We start from the raw sequence: 6529 nt of genomic DNA, 5'->3' as shown, positions 1-6529 counted from the left end.
CATCATAAACATCTTGTACAAACGAACAATGAGACAATTTTATAAGCAGCCAGTGGAAAAATGTTGCACTGAACACAGAGAAACAAAATGATAGATTTCTTGTGAGAAGCTATGTAAAAGCAAATACATTAAAACAACATTTTTAAAGTACTAAAAGAGAAAAAAAAATCTGTCACTTTAGAATTCTATACCCAATGAAAATATCTTTCAAAAATGTGACATAGGAGCCAGGGAGATGGTTCAGTAGAATAAGCACTTTCCTGGCAAGCGCAAGGGCCTGAGTTCAATCCCTGGTTCTAAAAAAAAAAAAAAAGTGAAATAAAGGTTTTTTCTAATATAAAAAGGTAGAAAACACTTATCATTAGTACTCTGGTGGGGGGTTATGGAAAAAAGTAAGCCAATAAAATCTTTTGTACTTTTTTTTTTTTGGTGTGTGTGTATGTGGTACTGAGGATTGAACTCGGGACCCTGTGCTTGCCAGGCAGCGCTTATTCTACTGAGCTATCTCCCTGGGACCAAACTTTTATATACTCTTATGGCCACTTCTTATGTTTTTTTAATTTTGTGTAGTCTTTTGCTCTAAGAAGTATTAAAAAAATTCTTCTAGTAAAAGGAAAATGATACCAGTGTAAATTCAGATCTACAGGAAGGCAATACAGAGCTTGTGTAAATTAGTCAAAGGTCTTTAAAAGAGACTTCAGGGTGTAAATAAAAGGAACAGCAATGGAATGTGAAGTTACAATAAATGGAGAAGTAAGATGGCAATAATAGTACAAAGAGCACGAAGGAAGAAATGAAGGTAAGCTATTATAAAGTCCTTATATTATATGGGTTGTAGTGTAATATCCCTTAAATATATACTATCATAACCATAAGATATATATTATAAATTCTATAAAGAGCTCTTTGTATTCTATAAGGTAATAAAATAAAGAATTGCAGCTAATGAGCTAATAAAGCAGATAAAACAGTCATAAAATACTTTATATCTCTAAAAGAAAAAGAGGAAAGGAGGACAAAGAACATTCAGAACAAAGTGAAAAAGTGATCGTCTCAAATCATACCATACTAATAATTACATGAGCTATAAAAGTCTCTCTGTCTCCAAGTAAATGGCAGAGATTATTATTTTCAGTGAAACAGTAAGGCCCATATGAGGCCTACCAAAGGCCCTCCTCAGATACAGAGGCACCAATGAGTGAAAAAATAGAGGTTTGAAAAAGATATGGGGGCCCAGGAGATAGCTCAGAGGCACAAGTGCCTGCCTGACAAGTGCAAGGTCCTGAGTTTGATCCCCAGTGCCAAAAAACAAAAAATCTGGCATACTCACATTGAGAAAAGAAAACTACAGTGCCTATGTTAATACAAGACTAAGCAGATTTCAAAGAAAAGGTTATTATTGGGAATAAAGAACTTGTTTTATAATGATAAAGCAGAAACCTGCGAATAGTGTTTTTCACATGGGCCCATCTCTTCGAGAAATAATTTGGAACTTCTTTAAATGTGTATCTGTCTCACAGCCCAGCCATTCCACTCCTTCGTATTTATCCAAGAGGAGTACAAGTTTGTTTCCTTTTTTAAAAATTAATTTTATTGAGAAACAAATAGCAATGAGACAATTTCAAAACTGCTGACTAGCATGGTTTCAATAATTAATACATTTCATATTGTTGCCTCAGTGGCTATTTATTGTACAAGATGCAGACATGATATCTTGTCCACAAACACTGTTAGAATAAATCTCTCTATTCATTGAAATAAGAGAATGCAGCTGCATATCTATCCTATTTTGAATATACAGATACAAAATGCTCATTTATTTGTATCCCCCTTTTTGTTTAGCTTTGTCAGAGGAGGGTATTCCATTATCATTTAAATATTGTAGGTTCTTGAATTCAGCAAAATATTCCAACATAGTCTAGTAGTCCATAATAACAGTGGGTTTGCCGTATGACAGGCAATTTCAGAAGTTGTTGACGTGAGCTTTTTTCAGCTCAGCATATTAATATGGCTTTACTTTTTATTTTTCATTTTTATACTTTTCTGCTGGATGGTTAAGACCAAGATAAAGCAAGACCTATATAACAAGAAACATAACTTACGTATCTGATAAGGACAGTCAAATCCCCTCAAAATTTAGCCTGAAACCCTGCACCATGCTTTGTAGATTCTTTGTCAGTGTCAAACATGTGGATGAGTCACAGTCATCGCTTGACCTATTTGCTGTCTGTGAAAGCCTGAGAGAAAGTTTTCTCTATGTGACTCTCCTTAGGCACACTCTACATCATTGATCACTTTCCTCTGTAGCCCCAAAATCTCCTTGATCAGAAAATTTGGGTCATCACTGAGTTACAGGATGTTACAGTATAGGTTCTCCTATGTCCTGAGTCTTCACTGACCTTGTAAGGCCAGGGCCAAAATGTTGGCTGTCCTTGTAGCCCTTCTTTTTCTCTAATTTTTGGTCTGCCAACTTAGGTTGTTAATCCTCCAGAAGAGAAGCTTATTATTATTACCCTATAACATAGGCAGTTGAGCTTAACCTCACTATCTGTCTGAATGTCAAACACCTTAGGCATAACATGAAACAGGCATTTTCCATCAAGTATTGATATGTTAAACTTCAAGTCCCTACAGAATATGAAGGAAAAAAATTTTAAAAAATTAAAAAATAGGAATAAACAACAGCATATTTTTACACAGAAATTTAGAAATCTAACCATACACAGCATTGTAGCAGTACAGTCCTGTGACATTTTTTTTTCTTGTCTCTTGTTTTAATTTATTACCCTTTTAAAAAAAAAAAACAAACATTTACTTAAGAGACAGTATGGAAGTAATTGCTACATCGTGACAAGCAGTACGTATTTAGAAGACCAGAATGACAGGGCAATGAGACAGTTTCAAAACCAATTAGTAGGACAGTTTCAATAATTAATACATTGCATTTTGTTGTCTTCTTAGTGGTTATTCATAGTACAAGATGCAGACATGATATCCTGTGCAAACACTATTAGTACAAATCTTTCTTCTCATTGAATTAAGAGAAAGTAGCTATGTATTTATCCTATTTTGTATATACAGATACAAAATGGTCCTTTATTTATATCCCCTTTTTTTGTTTAGTTTTTTCAGAGATGCGTATTCCATTGCCATTTAAATATAGTAGGTATGTGAATTCAGCAAAATAATCCAATATAATCCAGTAGTCCATAATAATAGTAGGTTATCCGAAGGACTGGAAATGTCCAAAAAAGGGTAATAAATGGAAACAAGACACAAAAGAAATGTCATAGGACTGTGCTGGTACAATGTTGTATACGGTTAGATTTCTAAATTTCTTTTTTTTTTTTTTCAAAGTTTTATTGACAAAGAGATAGCAATGAGACAGTTTCAAATCTAAATTTCTGTGTAAAAATATATAACTGTTTATTCCTATTTTTTAATTTTTTAAATTATTTTCTTTCATATTCTGTAGGGACTTGAAGTTTGACATATCAATATTTGATGGAAAATACCTGTTCTATGTTACGCCTAAGATGTTTGATATTCAGACAGATAGTGAGGTTAAGCTCATCTGCCTATGTTATAGGGTAATAATAATAAGCTTCTCTTCTGGAGGGTTAACAACCTAAGTTTGCAGCCCAAAAATTAGAGAAAAAGAAGGGCTACAAGGACAGCCAACATTTTGGTCCTAGCCTTTCAAGGTCAGTGAGGACTCAGGACATAGGAGAACCTGTACTGTAACATCCTGTAACTCAGTGATGTCACAAATTTTCTGATCAAGGAGATTATAGGGCCACAGAGGAAAGTGATCAAAGATATAGAGTGTGCAAGTTTATTTCCATAGAAAGATTTGTATACAAACATTCATAACAGCTGTATTTTTAACAGACCCAAACCCAAATCAATCTTACTATCTATCAACAGACGACTAATGAAATTGCATTGTATCCATGAAGCAGAATACTAATTGGCAATAAAAGGCATACACTTGATCTCTGCAATAATATGGGTGAATAAAAACACTTGCTCAGTTAAAAGAAACCAGAAAGAAGAGTTCAGTCCATGTATTTCTTTTTATATTAAACTCTAAGAAATGAAAACTGAGGTACAGTGACTAAAACAGAGCAATGCTGGCAAAGTTAGTAGACAGGTGAGGTGCTGTGGGTGTGGGGACAGAGAAGAAGGAAAGAAAGGGACACCAACAACTCCTTGGGAAGTGTCACACATGTCTGTATGGTGGTGAGGGGTCCAGCAATCATATTGAACATGTGGATGAATATATGGCATACATCAAAACATACAAAACCATACACTCTAAAAATGTGCAGATAATTGTATGTTCATTAAGGCTCAAGGCCACCCAAAAGTAAACAGAACATCATAAGACATAGAAAATGCTACCTCAGGATGATTTTACCACTTTCTCTTCTCTACTTTGCACTCTTAATTCTCAGCTTTGTATCAGCAGCAAAACTCACTTGGCAACTGTCTCAGAAATAGATGCTAGCTGGATTCTTTGACTAGACTCATAGCAACTGAATATATTACCCAAAAATAAAAATGACTATTGTGTTGGCTTTAAGAATCTAGCTTAAATGTAATTGTAATTTTTCTACAACTTAAAAATCAATAATTTCACTCTAAAATCTTGTAAGTCATCAAGGAAAAAATTCAGACCTTCCTTGGGCATTACTGTATATATAATCATAGACATAGAGTTTGACAGAATCTCAGAAATGAGATTGGTTCACTACTTTTTCTAATAGATAAAAGAATTAAGGGTCAGAAAAAATGAGTGGCCAACTTGATGTCATGCAATAAAATAGACTAGAACACACATCTTTGGCTTCCTGAGTAAGAGTTTAATACTCCAAAATTCAGTTTCAACATAGAGACAATTCAATCAATAATCTAAGAATGAATGTCCAAAATTAAACTCCTGAAATTAAGCCTTCCTCCTTTGAAATTCATTGAGTTATTATCAAAGAAAAAGCACTTTTGTGACAAAATCTCTACTTCCAACTTCCTACATTGACAAGTTTCTGGTTTTGGAAAAAGGTAGATTGGGAAAAAATGTAATTGCTTTCATCTCTTTTTCTTTCTATTATTTCTGCTCTGTTATATCTAGAACATGACCCATGGGGGCCGGGATATCATGGAAAAAATTAAACAATTGCAAATTTTACATTCTTCTGGGCCCTTCCTCTAGTCTTAATTTTATGTTGCACTCAATTTTGATCTATCTCTGTGTTGGATTTCTAATGAATGGTCAACTTGTCACACCCAGCTGAAATGAACTAGCATGGTGCTGGCTATGGGAGTTCCACCTCAGGATTTTTGCCAGAAGCATAAGAGGCAGAAGGGAGAAGCTGGTGGAATGCTGTTAGAGATGCTGTTTGAAGAAGCTGTTGAAGCTGTTGGAAGCAGTTAGTTCTCCTGGGCAACCTTGTCATGATGGCTTTTCTGATGAATTTGTCTGTTCCTGTCGGAGGAGGAGCTCAGGAATGAATCGCTCAAAGCTTTGTTGTCTCTGAGGATGGCTACAGTTCCTTTTGCAGGAGCTCTGGTCCTCACCTTGAGCATCACTTCCTGGCTCTAGAGGGGAAGATGGTGCACTGCTTCGCCTCATGGAGAAACTTGTCATATTGGCTTTCCTGATAGGAACTCAGCTTTCCTCAACGCTGGAGGATCTTGGAATCTCACAGTTGCTGAGGGTGGCTGTGGTAATTTTGGGGGGGAGCTCTGGTGCTTATCTTGAGCATTGCTTCCTAGCTTCAGTTCAGATCCCTCAGCCTGCTAGCACAGATCCTTTACCCCACTGGCATAGACTTTCTAGCATCCACCACTGACATTTAGGCCTTTCCAGCACAGATCTGTGAAGCAGGCTGCAGGAGACCTTGTTGTGGGCTCTAGACCTCCAGTTGGACTTGTGGGAGACATTGTTATGAGCTCTAGGTTTTCAGTTGGACTAATGCAGGATGTTAGTATCCCTCAGCTGAATTCTTGAGTTTTAGTGTGTGGACAGACTTCCTGTATTCCTTGTGTATGATTCTTTGGGTGATTCATTATAAAATAATGTTATAAAATGTATCCTGTATTACATTACTTCCCCTGAAAAACCCCAAACCATGACACTGTGTATTATTGCTCTTTCTATTAAACTGCCTGGAATACATTTCCAGGGATTTGGGGTGCTTCTATTCATTCTTCTCAATGCTATTCAATTTATAAGCTATGCGTAAAAGAGAGCAGTGAGTCTGAAAAACCAGCACACAACCCTTGACCCATCGGAACAAGGGGGAGATCTGCATGTATGAGTTAAATTAGTATCAGTCATTAAGAAAGAGATACACAATTGTGAGCTTGGGCATGGCTGTACATGGATAGAATATTTCTCAGCTCTCATCCTGTCAATTCTACCAGTATTTTGTAAGATTATTCCATAAACATAGTCTAAGTAGAAAATGCTAGTCCTTTATGATCCAACTCAAGACTAAAATTTAATCATTTGATATATTCTTTTTTT

Source organism: Octodon degus, unplaced genomic scaffold, assembly GCF_000260255.1.
Source record: "Octodon degus isolate 3935 unplaced genomic scaffold, OctDeg1.0 scaffold00240, whole genome shotgun sequence".
NCBI classification, from domain to species: Eukaryota; Metazoa; Chordata; class Mammalia; order Rodentia; family Octodontidae; genus Octodon; species Octodon degus.
The sequence above is the reverse complement of the archived record's forward strand: the minus strand, read 5'-3'. Positions refer to the sequence as shown.